Raw genomic sequence first — 22,316 nt, 5'->3', positions numbered from 1 at the left:
AGGGCTATCATGACAATTTAGCATAACCAAAACTCTTAGACAATAAATTCTCTATCTGCTCACAAGCAATATTTTATGAACCTCCACTTGGTATGCCCAACAAAGACTAGCAAGAGGACCTCCCTCCATGCTGTAGTCATACGGAAATTTATTGATGGCTGTGAGTGGAAAGATAGCCATGAAACCCCATGCACTTACAAGCCACTGGAAGAGTGGAAGGAAATCTTTCTTCCTTGGCTCAAGCAAAATCCATAGCTTCTAAACAAAGAGTAGAAGAAAAAGCTGTCTTTCCCTATAGCAAGAGTAGAAAACTTTTTCACCAGAGTCCTGCATGGATAAAATGAAGAAGCAATCTTTTGTGGAGGAGAGATTCAGGGAATTACCTGTTTTCTAAAACCTCCACAAGTACATGGATAGTTTGACTGCCATGGGAGGCCACTCCTGAGGCCCAGCTGCACAAAGCCTATGTAAGAGTAAGGCTAGACTAGTAGAACTATGCATCTTTCTGTTCCCACAATTAGTTAAGCCTTAAGCACAAAGCAACAGTAGTCTGGGGAAGAGGCAGGTTCATGGTACAGATGGACAGTCTGCTGAAAGCAGAGGGTAGAGCAAGAACAGTGAGAAAAATATTCTCATGCCCTGGACCATTCTAAGTGCAGGTTAACAGCAGTCCACAAAAAAAAGAAAAAGGGAGAAAAAAAAAAAAGGGAGAAAGTTGTGACAAAACACAAACCCAGCTCAATCGCTATCTAGATGAAGAAACGCCCAACTACACAGCATTCCATACAAAGAGTCATGCTTATTCCCAGGAGAAAACTATTATTTCTGTCTCTGCTGCCTTTCTACATATATCTAGCATGTAATAAAAATTATGAGACTTATAGAAAGCAAACAAAAATGGAAAGAGAAAAAAGAAGCACTATCTTATTATCAAAAGATAAAAATTATTTGGAGATAAAACAAATGTTACCACTCTCAGTGACTTTCAAACAACTATGATAGCATCCATCAAAGGGTCTGGTGAAAGTCATGAACAAATGAACTGTAGCAGAGGAGCAGAGAATTGCAAAGGGGAGTCAAATGCAAGATATCAGAAATGAAGAATGCTCCCATTATGTACTAGTGAGGCTTGACTCTGCTTAGCTTCCAAAATCAGAGAAGATGGGACACATTCACGGTGGTATGGCCATTGATGAAGAATTCTCCATGACGGGCTTAATCCATGAAATGACTTAACAGCTAACTTTTTTTTTAATTTTTATTTTTTTATTATTCATATGTGCATACAATGCTTGGGTCATTTCTCCCCCCTGCCCCCACCCCCTCCCTTACCACCCACTCTGAACCCTCCCTCTCTCCCCCACCCCCTCGATACCCAGCAGAAACTATTTTGCCCTTATCTCTAATTTTGTTGAAGAGAGAGTATAAGCAATAATAGGAAGGAACAAGGGTTTTTGCTAGTTAAGGATAGCTATACAGGGAGTTGATTCACATTAATTTCCTGTGCATGTGTGTTACCTTCCAGGTTAATTCTTTTTGATCTAACCTTTTCTCTAGTTCCTGGTCCCCTTCTCCTATTGGCCTCAGTTGCATTTAAGGTATCTGTTTCAGTTTCTCTGCATTGAGGGCAACAAATGCTAGCTAATTTTTTAGGTGTCTTACCTATCCTCATATCTCCCTTGTGTGCACTCACTTTTATCTTGTGATCAAAGTTCAATCCCTTGTTGTGTTTGTCCTTGATCTAATGTCCACATATGAGGGAGAACATATGATTTTTGGTCTTTTGGGCCAGGCTAACCTCACTCAGAATGATGTTCTCCAATTCCATCCATTTACCAGCAAATGATAACATTTCGTTCTTCTTCATGGCTGCATAAATTCCATTGTGTATAAATACCACATTTTCTTAATCCATTTGTCAGTAGTGTGGCATCTTGGTTGTTTCCATAACTTAGTTATTGTGAATAGTGCTGCAATAAACATGGGTGTGCAGGTGCCTCTGGAGTAACCTGTGTCACATTCTTTTGGGTATATCCCCAGGAGTGGTATTGCTAGATCAAATGGTAGATCAATGTTTAGCTTTTTAAGTAGCCTCCGAATTTTTTTCCAGAGTGGTTGTACTAGTTTACATTCCCACCAACAGTGTAAGAGGGTTCCTTTTTCCCCGCATCCTTGCCAACACCTGTTGTTGGTGGTGTTGCATTAAGATTCCACCTCAGCCCTGTTAGAATAGCCATCATTAGCAACACCAACAGCTAACTTTTTAGCAGAATTTATGAAAGCAAGATTGCACTGGAATGGCACATTTAAAGTATGGAAAGAAAATATCAACTGACCTGGAATTCAATATCCAGTGAACGTATTATTCAAGTTTTCATGTAAAACTATCATATTTCTTGTCATATGTAGAGATTATTTGTCTTGCTAAATTTTTAAAAATTTAAACATAATATCCCAAATAGAAATAATGAATTGCAGGAAGAATAAAACAATAGATGGAAGGTCTTATGTGGTTAAAATGCAGGTGTTACTTATGTACATAAATATAACAGCACAAAATGTGAGAGGAGAAAGTAAACAAAACATATTTTGATATGAACAACACCTTTAACAAACTTGGCCTTTTTAGTATGTATTCAGTATTGGATTTCAAATCTAAACAATATGAATTCTTTCAAAGTACAAAATGAACCTTTGTTAATCTGACCCCATTCTAAACAATAAAGTAAGTCACAGAAAATTTCCAATGATTGAAATAGTGTTTTCCCTGACCTCATGCATTTAAGCTAAAAATTTGTTTTTTAAAACACTAGAAAATACTCAAATGTTTTGAGTAATCAAATAAATAATTTCAATGGTCAGTAGATAATGTTTTGAATTGAATAAAATTATATATATATATATACACACACATACACACACACACACCCCTTGGGATGTAGCTAAAGCTATATTTAAAAGGAAAATTTCAGTCATGAATGCACTTATTTTAAAAAAAGGACATAATAAATAATCTAATGAATCATTAAATTAAGGGAAAAATACCCATAGAAAGTGGAAGGAAAAAAAACCCATAAAGAACAGATATTGAGGACGGAAGTACACTACATATATACATATGAAGACAGCAAATGATACCCACCAAACACTGTTTGAAAAAAGAGGGGGAAGAAGGGAGGGGTAATGGGAATGTAATGGAGGGGGTGAATTTGTTCATGGTACACTGTACACATGTATGGAATTATCATAATGAAATCTTCTTTTATTACTAATATATGATAATTCAAAATTAAATAAAAACAATAGATATTGATGAACTAGAAAAGAAATATGCAGTATAGATAATGCCAATTTTTTGGAAAGATTAATACAAATTAAAAATCCTTAGTAATACTAAACAAAGAGAAAGGATATAAAATTATCATTATCAGGAACGCAAAATAAGTCACAAAATAAGGCGTTACAACGCCTATAAATCAAAAGAAAATATGAGTAACTGTGTGCCAATAAATTAGAAAACACATAAAATAGGCACATTCCTTAAAAACTATAGTTTATGAAAACTGACACAAAAATAAAAAATCTAAATAATTCCATATCTGTTAACTAAATTATATCAATTATATAGGATATACTATAATAAAACTTCATGCTTGCATAAATTCACTTTGAGTTTTCCTATACATTGAAAGAAGAAATAAAACTCAGTGTCACAGAAAAGAAATCAGAAAACAGAAATAAGGAAACACCTCAATTAGTGTTATGAAGGAAGCATAAACTTACCAAAGACATTGTAAGAAATCAAAATCAAGCATAGATACAGAAATTCTCAGCAAATACTTAAATCAAATCCAGAGATATATAGCAGAATAATATGGCATGAGAAAACTGTATTCCAGGAATGCAATACTTACATAAAATTAAAGGATTAATCAGTGTAGTTATCACTGATGGCTTATTCTATTTAGTAACATAAATTTATTTACATAAATGGAAAAAAATGTCATCTCAGAAAAAAAAAAAAAAAACTTTGATCAATTGAACTTCAGTTTCCCCCAAATTCTTGACAAACCAAGAATAGCCAAGAATTTCCTTAATCTGGTCAATGGAGTTCTTACAAAAATACTTCCATCAAGCATAATAATTAATGCTGCAACATTCAAAGTTTTATCATTGAGAAACAAGACAAAGACTCTTGCTATCAGATTTTTACTGGCATTATCCTGTCATAGCCAAGGCAAGAAGGCAGGGTGAAAATAAAAGGCATTATAATGCTGTATTAGTTTCTTGTGACTGCTGTGACAGGAAACCAATTATCACAAACTTGGTAACTTAAAACAGAAATTTTCTCTTTTACAGTTCTGGAGACTAGAAATTCAAAATCTGGCAGGGCCAACCTCCCTCTGGAGACTCTAGGAGAGAACCCATTCTTTGTCTCTTCCAGCCTCTCTTACCTGACCTGGCATCTCTGAGCTTGTGGACGTATCATGTCAGTGTCTGCCTCCATCTTTGTGTCTTGTCTCCTCTGTATGTCTGTTACCTTCCTTTGCCATTCTCTTATGAGGACCCTCATGATGACATGTAAAGCTTTCCCAGATAATCCAGGATAATTTTTTCTATTCATGATCTTTAACTTAACTATAGTAAAAGAGCTTTTTTGCATGTAAGGTGATATTTATAAGTTTTAGGGATAAGATTTGACATCTTTGGCTGTCATTCAACCTTCCACAGAGGAAAATCAAATAAACAAAATAATAATAATTTTGTGTAATTATTATTTAAGATAGAATTATTTTATAAATAATAATACAAGAGTCTATATAAACTACAAGATAAATTAATTTACTAAGATTATTACACTAAAGCATTATCTTAAAATTAACTGCATTTTGACATATAATCACAAGTAACTGGAAAATAACATTTTGAAAAGGTACCGTATCTAATAGCATAGAAACCTGACAAATATCTAGAAATAAATCAGATTCGTGATACACAACATCTCTTAAATGAAAAATATCATAGCTAAGGAAAATTAGAGAAGACTCAAATAATTAGAAGGATATATCATGTCCCATAGAGTGAATCATTCAATACTCCAACAGTTCTTTCTAAGTTGGGTCAATAAATCCAAAGTGATCCAAATCAAAATGTCATTGCTTTTTGTAAATGACAAGCTGATAGTATTTTAATAATAAGCAAGGTAAAGGTAAACAAGAACAAAGATGTCATTCTTGAGTGACCAGATGCTAAGACTTAATATAAAACTATAGTGACTAAGACAATACTCTAAATAGTTAAGACATATTGGGATATTCATGAAAAAAGAATAGTGGGTCCAGAATGAGACCAACACTGATGTTACTCTTAAGTACCCTCCCAGAATCCACCTCTTATTCTCCATCTCCACACTCTTTCTTAGCTCATTTTCCTGAGAGTTGTCTGTACATTGATCCTAACCCTTAAGTACTATAATCTTCTGAATAGAAAGAGACAAATCTATTTACTATTATAGTAAATGCTAGCTGTCTCTGCAATTTCGCTCATAGAGAGGAAGCCCTGAAGAGAAACATCTAGATGACCTGCAACTCCTATGTCTTACTGAAGAGCAAACATCAACTCTGAAAGGTGAAGAGATTTTCTAGAATATACATAGAATAATGGATCTAGTGAACAGAGAGACTAAACCTAAAGTGAGGTAAGAAAAAGTCTAGGTTGGCAGCTAGGAAATTTTAATATCTATAATTCTCTATGAAAAATACAGAGAATGTAGTCCATAAAAATATGACTTTTGCTTTTTGTGTGTTTCTTACAACAATTGTGACCTGTTCTATATTAAGACCTGGCAGATCTCCTCAGAATGTGTTTTTATGTATGGAGTCAATCTTCTGGGAAGGGTGAAAGCTTGGCCAGGCACTGGGATAGAGACAGAGGCAGGAGAGGTCTAAGTCAGCACCTCTGGGCCCTCAGTCTTGAGCAGGACAGACATCCATCCTTGGTGGTATGCTCTTAGTGAAAGAGAATCAGGAATAATCAGGCAGCTCCCTATTGTAGAAGACAAGCTAGAGCTAAATGTAGGCAAGGAAGTTCCATCTTGTGAATCATGATCTGATCTGAATCTCTGAATTATTTTCTTCTTGGAAGTAAGTCCTACTGCTTCTGGAATGCATTTCAGCTCTGTACAAGCGTTATGGATGAGCCCTGATTGTACTCTAGGAACACAGTGTTAACACATAGTGGTCTCCCCTATCCTCCAACGTCAGTGCTGTGGGGCAATCTGAGGGTTCTCAGAAGGAATCTTGGGAAACAAAAGCAGCAATCTGAACAGTGTGCTGTTCCATCTTAGCTAGAAGGGCTCTATTGCACACTAGGAGGATTTAAGATTTATGTCATGGAGGAAGTTATTTGTATCTTCATATCCTCAGTCCCCTGCTTCCTCTGGCACATGAATCATCGCACTCTGGGGACTCTGGCCTCACTTCTTCACATTTCTGACCGTAACTTTCTCTCATCAGAGAACTGATCTCTTTAGTACATGGGAGATTAATTAACAAATAGGCAGTCTAACTCTCACAAGTCAATTTCAAAATTAAATCAAGAAGTCTTTCCCTGAGCCTACCCCCACTTAGCCTGTCATGACTGGAGCCCTGTGGCAGGAAGAGCATTTGCATGTCCGTGCTGAGTTGCCAACAGTCAAGTGGGAGATGAGAAAAGCTAGGGCAAGTATTTCAGGATGAAGACAGCAATAGGCACTGACAATGACATTTCAACAGGGAGCAAAAAGAGATGTCCACAGGTGGAGGAAAAAACTCTTCCAAAGTAGAAAAGGGTTAGCTTAGTCCAGTCCAATCACTCCAGCTCACTGCTTCAGAGTTAGCCCAGCTCCATTAATAGAAAACTACTAGCTGGACAAGAGTTAATATCTGCCCTCTAAAATCTCATTTGGTTTCTATCTTGGTGGACAGGCTTATGCCAAGACAAGGTAGCCACAGGGAGAGAGAGGTTTATTTCCCTCTCACCCCTCCACAATGCCCCATTGTGTCTCAAAAGAAGGATGGGGCAGGGAAGTATGGTGAGAAAATTTCACTACATCAGATTGTCTCAACTCCCTTTTTATAGCTGTTATGGAAAATAGAGGAAGTGTTTAAGCCCTTCACCCATGTATTTTAAGAAGTTATGATAAAATAAGGAAACTTGCATTTCATGCATGAAGCATTTTAAGACACTGGAGTATGAATTTCACAAAAGCTCATGCTTAGGTCAGAACACTGGCTGGCATTCATCACTTTCTGTAAACCTTGACTTTCGTGCCGGGATTCCTGGGGAGCTCATGTTTGCTTCGGCAGCTCTTGCCAGCTTTCACAGTTTACAGCCATCCGGATCACAATTTCATGTTCGGGGAGAAAGTGTCACTTCAGGGCATACGTCCTTAGTTTTAGATATAATCATGGTGAAAGTGGCAGAGGACTACCTTGAAGCTGAACTAGTTCATTCTGTGGGTTTCCTCTCTATTCCTTTTGAAAGACCTTCTAGAAGATTTAGAAGACTTTTTAGGAGTCATGGGCTCTGGAGGAAAAAACTATGCTTACATATTTAGTATATAGTCGAACAGAACAGCTGAGGAAAAAAGTTCCAGGGCTAGCCTGCCTGTCTTTACTTTTCATGTCTATTAATTCCCAACTGTGTTGCTGAGGGCAAGAACTGTAGCCTCTCTCTGTTTCAAAAACCACACGTGATCAGAAGGGAATCTTGCCTGAACTTGGCTTTATGCTGTTATGTGTAAAAGAACGTGTTGCTGGTGCATATATGCTGGCTGGTTGCATTTTAAAAACTTTGTTTTTCAGCATTCATATGGGCAGCTGCTTATATTTGTCCTTTTAAAAATGAAATTTATTATACATTTTCCATTGTATGTTAAATCCATTTGGAAAATGCACAAAAGTGAGAAAGAGAAGAAAAGCATTTCTTATTGCCCCACTCAAAGGGAAATACTTGTTAAAATTTGATAGGTTTCCCTCTGGTCTTTTTCTGGCATAGATAAAAGAAAAAAGTCACTCATACACAGTAGTTGTGAATTTGCTGCAAATTTCAATCCAGAAGGTGCCTTGTATGTATCAGTGTGTCGAGAGGCTCAAACCTGGACCCACTCTCATCCTGCTAACTCTGAGTTCATAGTGGTCTCCATGGTTACCCCATGGAACATTCCTGCTACTCTAGCCAAAGGCAGAGCCTCAAGGGGAAGAAATTGCACCTTCTTTTTTACCCCTCTCATTTTCCCCAAACATAAGCCCAGGCACATGATAGTTTCTCAATGTATAGTTGTAGGATAGAAATGAGAAGCCGTGGGGTTATTCATTACTACCGTGACAGTCATACTGATAACTCTAGAACATTGGCAGGGGCAGAACCTAAACCCTGTCTGGGGAAATAGTTGATGTTTCTAGGAAGTGGCAGTTCAAGGAATAGTTCCAAGTATTCTGGTTTACCTTGAAAGGGCAGTCTTTGGTCCTATTGGTGATGACCTTGAATCTTAAGACATGGCTTGGAAAATTTCAGAGGATCACATATTCTTGAATATTCTGAACTGAAAATGGATGATTATGAACTTTTTTAAGGGCACAGATTGGAAGCAGTCATAGTTGGTTGTTATCCCCCAAAAACTCATGTGTTATGAGCTTTAGGTTCCCAGATGATGGTGTTACTGCGAAGTGGCACCTGGTTGTAGGAAGTTGGGTCATTGGAGGCATACCCTTGAAGGGTATTTTGGGAACCCAGACCTTTCTCTGTCTGTTGTCTGGTTGGTGTGAGATGAGCAACTTGCTCTACCATGTGCTCCTCTCCATGATGTTCCACCTTGCCACAGGCCCAAAGTGAAGGGTCCAAGTGACCATGGACTGAAGCCTCTGAAACCATGAGCCAAAGCAAACCTTTCCTCCTTTAAGTTTCTCTCTCTCAGGTATTTTATCAGTGATGGAAAGCTGAATAACACAGTAAAACAATGTGGGGGGGCAGCACTTTTACACAACTGTTGCTATTGTGAGGTAGCGATTGACACTGTTTGATCTCACTTTGGATCTTCTCACAGGCTTGACTATCAGCAGAGAAGTCAGAAGCATTTGTCTTTGAGGTCCACCTCCTTGTCCTCGGGCTGACTGTGTCTACTCTTATGTACTGGGGCTCTTTGTTGGAACTTCTGCCTTATACAGAATGGATTTCAGGAAACTAGTCTCTCTCTACCACTTACCTCTTAACAGGAAATGAATAACTTGTGCTCCATCCCCCATTCTTTAAGCCTCATCTGTGACTGGGGGAAAGGAACATTGATCTCCCATGTCAACTAGTAGTCACTAGTTCTGGAAAAAATCAAAATTCAGCATTCTAAATAGAGTTTTTACTGGATATGAATCACTTTTTCACCATAAAGTTATCAAACCATCTTAAGTTAAGAACCCTCTGTACTCTCTATTTACTTTTATTTGTAGTAGGTCTCCAGTATATCTGCTGCTGATACTTTCTGTGAGAAGGGAACCAAGGGAATATGCAAAGTGGTCTGTGTTGATATGGTGGAGTGGGGTCCCAATCTTTCAGCTGTGATGCTGATGAGGTAACAAGAGCTGCTATACTTTCTCTCCACTCAAACTTAGAAAATTTGATACTTCCAGATCTTCAGTGCCTACAACTGTCTCAATCACTGTCAGAATTATTCTGCAGTTGGACCCAAGGTGGCTTTTCTATAAGGAACTGGTCATGTGAAAGTTGTGCCTAGCTTCATTCTACTTATCCACTCCTAAAATCTCAGTGTCTTAACACAAAAGTTTATTTCTTGATCTTATAGTATCTGCCAGATATTCCTCTATTCTGTGTCTCCCCCATTTAGGACATGTGAACTTTTAGGCCAAATATTGCTGATAAATCAGATAAAATGGAGACCGTTGGATTTAAAACATGGCCTTGAATAATAGCAATGGTGGAGGAAGATAAAGGAAGTCTGGTTGGGATAGGCCCAGAGATAATGTGATGACAGTAATTAATGACCATGAGTAGAATCAACTATCACTATTTTTGTTTTACTGATTAGAAATTTGAGGATCAGGGTTGTCTGTGCAGACAGACAGTCTGGAAAACTGAAAAGCTGCTGAAGTTGGTCAAGTTTGGGAGCCAGTCTGTTAGGCTAGAACTCTGGATTAGCAGATACTTTCTTGACTACAAAATAATTTCTCCGAGTTAAGTGCAGATGATGTGTTTAATGTGTAATATGTGTGTATATAAAATATATTTGGATTTACATATTTATCATGTATCAAGTGTATTTTTAGACAGATTTGTGAAATTCATTTGCATTACACAAACAAAAAATATAGTGTGCAAACAAAACATACAAGACTATAACAGAGGTTGGAACAAGGACTATTTATATTCATCCAGGAATAAATTAGTCTATGTTAAATTAGTTTCCCATTATGTCATATATTCATATGGAGAATTCCATTCACTGGAGAATATGTCCAGTGTGAAGATTGAGAGATGCATATTGTCATTACAAGTTTTAGGTTTGGAATTTGGCATTTTTATGCTTAGATCTTTACACTGTCATTTGTAGCTATGTGGCTATGGTCAAGTTAATTAATTTTCCCCAGTTTCAACCTTGCCATCTGAAAAATGGGTATGATGACAGCCATATCCTGTGGGTGAGATAAGCACAGATAAAGCACATAGAACAAATCTCAATAAATGTTAGATATTGTTACTACAATAAACTGGATGTGAAGATGATGATGGGGTGGAGTATAGGAAAGCATGGGTTTAAAGGACAGATTGCAGGGTGAGTCTGCAGACAGAAGGTCATTTCCAAGCCTATTTTGAGTACAAGTGATAATGAGGAAAGTGTGAGCCAAGGCAGTGGTCATGGAGGTAGTGGGGATAGGGTGGACTAAAGACATCTTTAGAAGGTAGAATCAGAAGGACTTGGTGTGGGGGAAGAGAAGAGTTGAGGTTAACGCCCAGGATTCCAGCCTAGGAGACTGGATGGTGTCATCAAATAAGAGGTGTTTTGTAAGAGAAAATGACCTCAGGTTTTGCTCTGTTCACTTCTGGGTACTTGTAGCACCCATGGGTAGAGATGCCTACACCCAACTGGATGTCTGGCTCTGGGCTTCTGTTCTGTGCAGTTTATTAAAAACAAGATTTTGTAATATCTGCATAGGAGTGAGTGGTAGCAGAAGCCATGTGTGTCAGTGATGTCACTCAGGGATAGTTTAGGACAGAGTTTCCTCCTCTTGCTTTGTTGTGGGGTCTGTCCTGTGCAGTGTAGGATGATTGGCAGCATTTCTGGCCTGTACTCACTACACACAAGTGGTATTCCCTTTTCTGGGTTGTGACAACCAAAAATGTCACAAAATGTCCCTGGTCGAGAACCACTGGATAGAATAAAGACAAGAAGTCAAAGGACTGAAACTTGATTCTGTCCATATTTAAAAGAGAAAATAGAGAAGTTGGGGAGCAACCAAAAGAGGAGAGTTCCAAGAAAAAAAATGCCTAGAAATTTCCAGTTCTCTTGAGAGGTTATTAAGATATGGACAGAAATGATTCTTGGATTTGATGAGAGGCCCTTGGCAGCCCCATTCATAGGTCTGCTGGGGACAGGAAACTGGAGGGGTAGGGATGAAGTGAAAGGCATTGAAATAAATTTGTGTGAGTGAAATCTCATGAAGCTTGACTAAGAAAGAAGTGAGGTGAGCAGTGACAAAGCAAAGCAAGGGAGCTTATAAAGAAGAATTGCTATGGATAGAGAGCTTCTTGAAGGAAATGACCACATCTCATTTCATTTTGCAATGTCACACTTGATTCATGGAACAGGCTCAATATATGTACATTGATTGAATTAATTAGGTACTGATTTTTTTGTTACCCTTTCTTGAACTTTGAATATTTTAAAACAGCTCAGGAAGAAAGTAATGCTCATCACAAAGGGATGAATCACAAATGGCAGAATTTCAGCCATGACTCAGAGATATTTTGGGTGTAAGCCTGCTCTGTGTCCTCTAACCATACCACCTACTCATTGCACATTTCTTTCCCATACGAACTGGTTGTTCTCTCTCTCTCTCTCTCTCTCTCAACCAGACTTTGTTCCCTAATTCAACCCATGGGTAATTATTTCACCCTTGACTAATTGACAGTGACAAATAGCTACTAAATTGGGTAGATAAGAGGAACAAATTTGGTGTCCTTGTCTTTCCTGGACTCTTAGGCTGGGACAGATTGGAATGTTTGCCTGGATTGAATTGCACAAAATTGTACCGTCAATCTTAGGGATGACTGCATGAGCTAATGAGATGCAAACAGTGACACATCAGAAAAAGCCCAACAGAAAACCTCCTAACTTATAATGTTGTCCTAAGGGCGGCAGCAGAGTACATAAAAGACAGGGGGAAAAAACAGCTCACAGCAAGACTTTTGAGTGATGAGTTGTTGGTTTATCTACAGATTATGAACATAATCTCAGCCTAAAAAAGATGAATTGGAGGAGGCCCCAAGAAAGAAAATCTCTTATTTGAAGCATGTAGAATTGCAATTTTGTAAAACCACAAGCAAAAACCAAGTTTATTTTCATTTGATTTTGACCATAGCTCATGTCTTCTCCCCACAAAGAGCTCAAAATGAGAAAGAGCTTTTAAAAATTTGATAGCCAACATCTTTTCCATCAAGAACCAGCCCAAATCAAAACCCCAGAGAAGCTAGGCCTCTTTCAGGCCTTCCTCCTGACCGACTTTCACCCCACTTAGCCTCCTGCTTTCCACCAAGCAGTGGCTTGGCTAATGTTTATTGAAGATTTTTTTTTTTAATTGATGCAGTTTAAAGTAGGATTTTGAATGTCTCATTTGATTTTAAATAAAAGCTCAGGAAATTCAGCCAGGCATCAGGTGTCACCAGTGGCCTTGAACAGAACAGCTCTTTGGTACCCCCCAACTTTTGATGTATTGCTCAACAACCAGCTTAATCAGAACGCCTTTCTTGGAGTCAGCATGATGAGCAGTGACACGCTAATTGAAATGTACTTTCCCCAGTGAACCACTTAACAATTTATATAAATATCAAAGCCCTGGGCTTTACTGTCAGTCTTTGTTTTGGAATGAGAAATTTATAAAAAACATATGTTCCCAACTGTCATTGACAGAGTGTTCTGAAAACATGGCCACTGAATCCCATTTGACGTTCCTTTCTGCAGACACAGAACCAGTCAGGGTACATTTCTCTGTTAATAACATCTCCTTTCAGAAGGAATCTATTCCACACCAGGGTTTCATTACTGAAAGGTGGGGAGCTGTGGATAATGGAGGCAGCATGGAAGGAAGGAATGGCTAGGGAGCAATGGCTAGCATTGACCTGGCTACTGCCCTTTTGGTAATTCTAAGGAATAATATTGTCTTCTCTGATAGCCATGACACATTATCTGTGTCCCTTGAACAGGCTAAAGTTCTGGGTTGGTTGTGGGAAATCACCCCCAAATATGAAGCCCTTCCTTTAAGTTGAAAAGGTGATGGTCAGGCTGCAGTTGTGTCTGGTGTGCAGGACTGGGGAGCCGAGCTGTAAGTGTGAAATCCCACAGTAATTGCATCAACCATGCCAGAGAGAGTATCTTTTGTCCTCTTAAGCTGTCTGAGTTTCCTATAGGGCTTCTCCTCCCCAACATGCCTCAAAATGGTGTTGCTTAATGAAAAATGCTACTCAGGGCAAGGTAGCTTTGGCCAAGCATTCTCCATGGTGGACATTCTAGTAATTCTAGTCACAGGTGAGAGCAGACCGGGTTCAGACAGCTTGAGAAAATATCACCAGGAAAGCTATTGAACTGGTGGGACACAGGACAGGGGTCACATGTCAGGTGTGTCCTCCACAAGCCCCTTGGGTCCATCTTGAACTTGCCCCAGGTCCTGAAACCCATGTGACTGTTTTACTTCTAGACTACATATAAATCTTTTAATTGCACTCCCTAAGTCTTGAGACATCTTTTCTGAATTGTTTAGGTAGGGGGAGAAAGGAAGTAAGGAAGGAACTTTTGCTGGCAGCCAAGTGATCTGCATTTCATTTCAATTTAGATAGTTTTGTGATACATTTTTTCCCAAGGTTTCCTGGATTTCAATAATATATCTTTCATCACTAGATCACCAAAAAGTGGTTGTATTGATATGTCCCTGGAGCTTTGGCGTGGATATCAGGGATTACGTTATAACTGGGAATTTATGAATTGTATTGGGTTTACAAATGACTTGTTTTTCTCAGTTTAATGGTTAGACCATGAAATTGATAACTTATGCACATGATATGTTCATGGGTCTTTGAGAACAGGATTAAAAAACAACTAAAACCTCTCTCTGTCTCTCTCTGTCTGTCTCTTTTTCTCTGCTAATTTTACATGAGACATTTTTTAAGTAGATGAGCTGACTGCCACAAATTGCAGGCATTAAAGTTTCCATTTTAATGCGTTCCGTAACCCTCTGTCCTGACCCATCAATTCCATTTACTCTAGGAGTTGGGGACTGGGTTTTTAAAACCGTTTGGCATCTGTCATTTGACCCTGCAATATATAAAGCAAAGCATCGTATAGCCCAGTGAATTTCCAGCAGGAACCAACAGTGGAGAAACCCTGAACACGTTGCCCTGCCACTGTCGGAGTCACAGGGCTGGCAATGGGTGCTGAAGGTGGCTGCGAGGGGAAGGGCAAGTGAGCACAGCAGGTTTCCAAGCACATCTGTTTTATTTCATATTGGTGTGATGGTTGTAGCTGGACAGGAGGTAGCAGGAGGGGGTTGAAAGGTGGGGGTTTTCTGCAAGAGACATGTTTGGATTTCCATTTTACAGGGATGAAAGAACTTGTGTTTGCCAAATAGCAAACCCAAAGAAATAGACTGGGCTGGGAGCAGAGAATTCAAGTGCAGCCTTTGAGGTCCAGGTGATTTATGGCTGACCAAAGGAAGAGTCCAGGTCCACAAGGGCGGAAGCAGAACAAGAAAATGAAAGAAGAATTGGAATTTTCCAAACTCTCCAAAAGCTATCTCCGTCTATTCTTGTGATGAGTTAGGTGTAAATGAATCAGAAACATATGGATTAAATTTCCCTTCAAGTGGCCAAAATAGTGGGAAATGATGGTTGTCAAATTAGGGCTGGGGACAATTCTAAAGTAGACTCTTGAAAAATACCTCTGCTGGCTGTCAGGTGAAAGGTCTCCCTGCGATGGCCTGACAGTTTGGGAGGATGGTTACATTGAAAGCTGATAGTGCAAGTGACCTTTATTATTATTCCCAAGACAATCGATGTTCTAGGATCCACCTCCCACCCCTTCCTGCAACCCTCCACCCTCCACTTCCAGCCCCAAACTGCGAGGTCTTTTTCATTGCTCTTTTAGGAGAATGACACCCCTTGGCTGCCATTGTGTTTACCTACTTAGTTTCATTGGATTTTCAAGAAAGTCATTGTAATGTTAGTATTTTCTTTTTTTCCAAGATAGGAATTTATAAAAACGTGTGATGTTTACAATTATAGCATGACCTCTTTGATTTACCTTTGCAGGCTCTGCCATGTGTACCATTTGCATGACAGATGTGATGTTTAGAAATCTAGAAGTTTCACCTGCAGAGTTTTGAGTTCTGTTGACATGTTGGTAGGTCACTGGGGTGATTCTTGGAGTGCGCTTGCCTGAAGGGAGGTAGGAGGAAGAAGAGAGAGAACTGCAAAAGACAGAATATGGATCCCTAAAGCTGAACACCAGTCACCCTGGTTGCACTCCTGTGTATAATAACACTTTATATTTTTGGAGTGCCCAGTGCTGTGGGTGCTGTGCTAAGCTCTTTAAATGTGTTCCTTCATTTTGCTCTGAGAATAACCATTGCGGAAACATGATACCCATTTTACAGATGGGGAAACTGAAGGGCAGTGATGTTAGTCATCTGTGAATGTTTACAATACTAGGAGTCTGAACAAGGACTAGGTGAGGCAAATTGGACACCTTCCTCAGGTACAAAATTTAAGGGGGTGATGTTTTAAAGCAAGAATTTTAAAAAATAATAACTAAAGCAAAAATAATACACAGTGAATGCATCATTAAGATTTTAAATAAAGATCCATGCTTGTATAGCTTTCCTCCCTTAACTGACCTCAGCTCAGGGCCTGACAGACACAGTCATGTGAGTGTCAGAAACTGTGATTCTCCCTTTGAGTGTTGGACAGCCCACCAGCCCCAGGGGCTCCAAGACCACAGTCAGAGAGACAAGAGAGGAGGAAAGAGGGTGGGTGGCCAAGGGGGAGGCACCACCCTTTTCAGAGGAAAGAGACTCTGTTTGAGCTGGAGTAACAGGAAAATCATGAGGGACCAGTAAGGTCAGGGGAGGGACTGGATTCAAAATTTCCAGTTTGCAAGAATGCAGGTGAAGGATGGAGTCAGGCAGCTCAGGTGGCTGTGGTACGTTATATGTTTGTTTTTGTGGTGGTGCCAGGCTTTCTAGTATTGCGAAGGGGACAGGGAGATAAGTGTGGTGGGATAGGGACAAGGCAAGACAGAGGCCAGTGGTAGATGAGCTGCAGCTAGCTGCTGGGGGAATCAGTAAAATACCATCAGCTACCAGGTAGGTGGGATGCAGTACAGGTGGGTGGGAGAGGTGGGCTGAGACATGGGGAAGACACAGGTTCCAGTACAGGAAGGGCACATCAAGAAAATGTGTGTTACCTGCCTGGTCTGGGGAGTCAGTAGGAGCCAAGTGTTGTTCTAAGGGCTGTCACACCTAACACTTCATCCCTCCTCACGATGACCTGTGATGTTCAGCTTTTGTGGCTCATACTGTTCAAAAAAAAAGAGATAAGGAAATCGAGAAAATGAAGTATTCAGCAAGTTGCCCAAACTCAGTCAGGAAACAGTAGAAGCAGGATTTGAACTCGCCACATGCCCCACTGCTCCTGACCACGTGAGAATCTGCAAGAAGTCAAGAAGAAACCAGAGAAAAGGGGTTTACCGCTCTAAATCCTCCTGAGCTAGTTCAGATGAAATTGACATGATATGGCAACATCCTTCTCCCTGGGAGTCTAGGGTCTGGTTCATGATGCTCTCTGCTCCCATCAAATAGCTGGGGGGAGGACCCACAGTGGGCTGACTTAAACTCTTGGAGTTTCACTTTCTCACTTTTAGAATGGGGACAGTTACTCCTATCTGTCTGCATAGAGCTTTTCCGCAGAATAAAAGAGAAAATGTAATTGAAGACTGAAGGCATTTGAGCTACAGAAAGAGTAACTGCCCTGCCATTAATGTCATAAGGAGTTATATAACCATCTAAGTAAGACTACATCTGCCACTTGTGATACTAGAAGCAACAACATCAACAACAGCAATAATAGCTACTGTTTACTGACTGCTTACCATGCACAAGGCTCAGTATTAACTCCTTCCACTATTTCCAACAGCTTCCCAGGTGGGCCCTGGTTATCCTCATTTTACTATGAAATTAGTCTGAGCACTGATGTTTTAGGCACTTGTTCACCACTGCGAGCTTGGTTCACCCATGACACAAATTTTGAGACTTAGGAAACACCTCGTTGTGAAGTCATCTGAGCAGAACAATGTCAGTGCATGCCCTGAGTTCAGAGCAGCTCTGTTCCCTCTGTGAAGTCCCCTGTGATCTCATGGCTTCAGCAAACCCCTCCTCCTATGCACTTGTCCCATGGACTGTGACTATTGTAACTACAGTGACCAGGGTGCTGTGTGACCTTGCCATCACCTTGTATTTGCTCTTGCTTCCATTCTTTTGTGCTTGATTGACTGCCCTGGGTTGCAACCAGGGAAAGACACTGTTCATATAACATTGTCTGCCCTTGTAGAATGAATAAGTAGTATACCAGAGAATGTCCCATGTCTTACTAAATTCATTTGGATTCAGCTAAAATGTTTGTGATCTCCATCCTCAACTGCCTCACCTCATTGGAAAGCTGACTGGTCTGTTTTATTTCATTAGATTCTTCCTAGCCCTCCAGAAAACAAGCAAACAACCCACCACCACCCATCAGAATCCTAGGGGGCTTGCCTGGGTGATGGTAGTGTTTTAGTGCTTCTCTTTCTAGTCTGTATTCCATAAATGACCTTAGAACTGGTCAAGGAGAAGATTGAAGGGAAGATGCCAGAAAATGCAGCTCCATCTCTTTGGTTGAGTCATAGGATGTGAAGATACCTCCTTGAGTCTTAAAGATAACAACAGGCGGGGTGCAGGACAGGTAATGGAAGATGATTTTTCCCACATGTTGTTTTTATAAGCTCATTGGCTCAGGCTGTAGAACAACAGAAATAAATCCTATTTGAAAATACAGCATCACACATCTGGGTAGCAGGAGCACTACAAAATAGTTCAAGCTACAAGCCTGGCCAGAGGTGAGTGCATAGTAAGAAATACTGGTTTTGATATCTCTTAGGTAGCAGAAGTTTATGAGGGATGGAAGATAAGTAGCACCTATGCCCCCATTTCCCACACCCTTGTCTGTGACAGACATCACTAGTCAATTATAACAATGTTCCCACTTTTCCTGGTTCAGTTCCAAATACTCAACACAGTTTTTAAGCAGTCATTTCCAATAATACGGAATTGGAATGAAGAATAAAATTTATTTGCCAGCTATGCTCTTTCTATAGACAGGATCATGTTGAGTTTAACATTGTTTAAGAGATAAAATGTTTGTATGCACATATGAATAATAAAAGAAAAATGAAAAACAAATAAAATAAAATTTAAAAAAATTAAAAAAAAAGAGATAAAATGTGTTTGACTTTTAAGCGATGGAAAGCTCCATCTACATATTCTGTGTCTGACTTTTGGAATATCACTTAATTTCTTTGAACTTGGGTTTACTTAACACCAAAGTGGGAGAACTAATGACAAATCCTGCATAATTTTCAGAATGATGAATGAGATTACATACTTAAAGTGCCTTGGAGAGCACCAGGGACATTTAACTAATGGTGGCTTCTACTGTAACTTGCTTGAGTCCTGAAGGGATTCAGAATACATCTGGTCTGTGACCCTACATATAGACGGAATCAAGCCTGAGCCTTTCGCTCTTTGAGTGTGACTTTGAAGTGCTGAAGAACTCATCTGCTTCCTTGCTTAGCTTCCTTGTGAGTTTCATGAAGCATGATAATGTGGACTGGAAGATTCTCTCATAGTGGCTGAAGCCATTACTGATGTCATGGATAGAAAGACTTGAGTTTAATGTGATACTGATCATTTGGATAAAAGTTGATAGTTGTACTCCAGTTAGTATAACACCATTGTCAACAATGTTAATGGCCTTGAAATCTGTCTGTCCTCACTTCCTCCAGTCCCACTTCAGAGCGTGCTCCACACAACTCCAGCTCAGTTTTAAAATATAAATCTGACAGTGCTGCTCTTCTAAGAGATTTTCAATGGCTGCAGTTGCAGTCAGCATTCCAGTAAGGAAGAGACACTCACTCAAATGGGAAACAGGGAAGCTGATAAAAGAAATTATTTTAAAAAGTATGGATAGGACAGGGAAAAGAACAAGGGCTGGTGGTGTACCCTGGGTTGGTGACACTGAGGGTCATCACCACTTGAGATTTGAGGTCAGGTGAGGAGTGGCTGGAACTGGGCTCCTCACAACAAGGGTGGGATTGTCCCTCTCCCCCGCCCCCACCAGGGATTGGTTGGGAAACTGTGAAAATGTTTTGCTTTTGTGTTTGTGTGCATAGAGTCCAGATATACATACAGCCCATAAGCTCAATTCCACTGGGGAACAATTAGGGAAATAATTAGGATTCTTGAGGACACTGTAGTGACTGAAGAATTGTGCCAACTAATGCTATCTATGACCCTATGCAGAGGAGGTGACACAGTCCCCAGGGAGGGTGCCAGGGAGCAGATCTCCTGACCACCACCATCAGCTGCAGTGCTTCCCATGGGTTAAGCACACAGCCGGAAATGGAAGGCAAAGGGTTGTCAACTTAGACCACCCAGGTCAGCCTCCCTGTGGCTCAGAGCCAGCTGGGAGGGGTGGGGAGTGGATTTGGGGGGCAAATCAGGAATAACAAACAAAACTGCTGGTGGAGCTCTTAGAAGAAAGGACCAGAGATTTATTTTGGCTTGGAAGGATCTACATAGCTGGTGTCCTATTCTGCTCTTCCATCTCACCTTCCTCCCACTTGACTCCTCCATCCCATCCTTTTGGTTTTCCTAATTCCCAGCTAGTTTCTGACTTAGGGCCTTTGCACATGCTAGTCCTTTGATATAGTGCATATTTCCATCCCTCCTCTCATCCTTCAACTCTCAGCTTAAATGTCTCTTTCTCAGGGAACTCTCCTGACTGTCTGGCAGGGATCCCTTCCCTCCTTTATAGTTTCTCTAAGAGGCACTCAGCTTCTTCTTCACACCACTAATTACAATGATAATTCAAACACTTACTGGTGTAATCATTTGCTTAATTTTTATCTCCTACCAGACAAAATGCTTTAGGAGAACAATAACCCATTAGCCTGGGTGAGAACCTAAAATATAGTAAGAGCTCAATAAACAAATATTTAATGCTAGCAGGAATTAAATATATCAAAAGTACAGAAGCTTCCTAGAGTCATCTGTCTGTGTTAAAAACTTAGCTCTACCACTTAACTGTGGGATCTTAAGAAAGTTACTTAACCTCTCTGTGCCCCAAACTTTTCTCATTTATAAAATAATAATAATAATAATAGCTATTTTCTTGGGCTAGGGGGGTTGATAAATGGATTGTGCACATAAAGTGCTTAGAAGAATACATGGTAATTGCTTAATAAATAACATCATAGTCACACTGTCTTTCATTGTCTAATTCTTTTATTATTGACAGGTTCATGGTAACATTTGCACTAATCAGAGAGGGAATAAAATGGTTGATTAATCATAGATAACACTGATTCTAGAAGTCTCAATTTTAGGACTAAGAATCCAATTTTTCTGATACTAAATCCTGAAGTTGTTTAGCTTTTCTCTTGTCATATAGTCAAAGTCTGGAAAAATGTTATTTGACAACTAAGCAAGTTCATCCTGTAAATAGTGAAGAGTAAAAGTTGTGCACTTAGATGGGGCATGAAACTTGTATTTCTTCTCAAGTCCCTCTGACAATTCATCACCAGACAAGGATAAAGGGATAGGGAAAAAGAGGGAGTTGAGACATGAGGATGACTGAGTTCTCAGAGTGTTGTCAGGGATGGTCAGAATTACTCTCTGGATGTCACTGGGTGATTGCACATGAGGAGGGGACCCAACATAAATAGCCAGAAAACAAGGCAGGCAAGTGAAGCAATGCCATGAAACAGGAGCCTAGATAGCACTTGCTACCCATGTTCCATAGATTTTTCTGGAAGGAACATCTCCTATGTGGGAACAATTTGACCAGATTGAGCACAGATATGCTGGCTAATGCAGTAGAGCATTGTGTAAGTTTTTTTTTTTTTCTCATTCTAGGCACAAGCTGCATTGTGCTATCCCATGGTGGTCAGAATCTCCCAGTTCTAACCTTCACTAGCTCAGAGAGGGAGGTCTACACAGGCCAAGTGGCCAGCCTCAAGCCATGCAGCTCTAACAGAATTAATACACGAGGTCTCTCAGGTCTTCTTGACTCCCAGCCCAGTGCTATTGCTTTCCCTGATTTTCCTTTAAATAAAACCCTTATATTCTCTTGTCTTCTAGTCTGACTCTGGATATAAATTAAAACCTATTTCATAAAATAGCACAGCAAACCTACTTTGTTCTTTGAGCTACAGCACCTAAGAAAGCATGCTGACAGCTACATGTGTGTGCACTCACACACACACACACACACACACACACACACACACACACACACGCAGCCTACCTGTTATCCCAGCTTCATCTGAGCAATGTCAGTACCATGTGTACTTGATTTTTCTGAGTGAACCATGCATTTGACATGGGTGGGGGCACGCATGGCTGAGCAATCACTGTCGCAGAGGGAAGAATTTATGTTTGCATCTGCATCTCACAGACCTCTTTTTACATCTGGTCTTGGTAGGCCTGTGGGAATTTGCTGGGAAAAGGAAAGGAGAGAGTGAAAAGGACTCAGTACTGCGGGAGCAGGGCTGAATAAAGATGAGAGCCCGAGTCCCCACATGCTTAGGTAGCACTAGGTATTGTGAGACTTAAAATTTTTGCTAATCTGATGTTTGATATAAGCAGGCTTTTGGATTTTAGACATTCTAGTAGTTGTATTTTATTGTGGTTTTAATTTGGATTTCCTTAATACTTTATGAAGTTCTATACTTGCATTAGTCAAGTTTC

The sequence above is a fragment of the Castor canadensis genome, chromosome 4 (genome assembly GCF_047511655.1).
Source record: "Castor canadensis chromosome 4, mCasCan1.hap1v2, whole genome shotgun sequence".
NCBI lineage: Eukaryota > Metazoa > Chordata > Mammalia > Rodentia > Castoridae > Castor > Castor canadensis.
The sequence above is the reverse complement of the archived record's forward strand: the minus strand, read 5'-3'. Positions refer to the sequence as shown.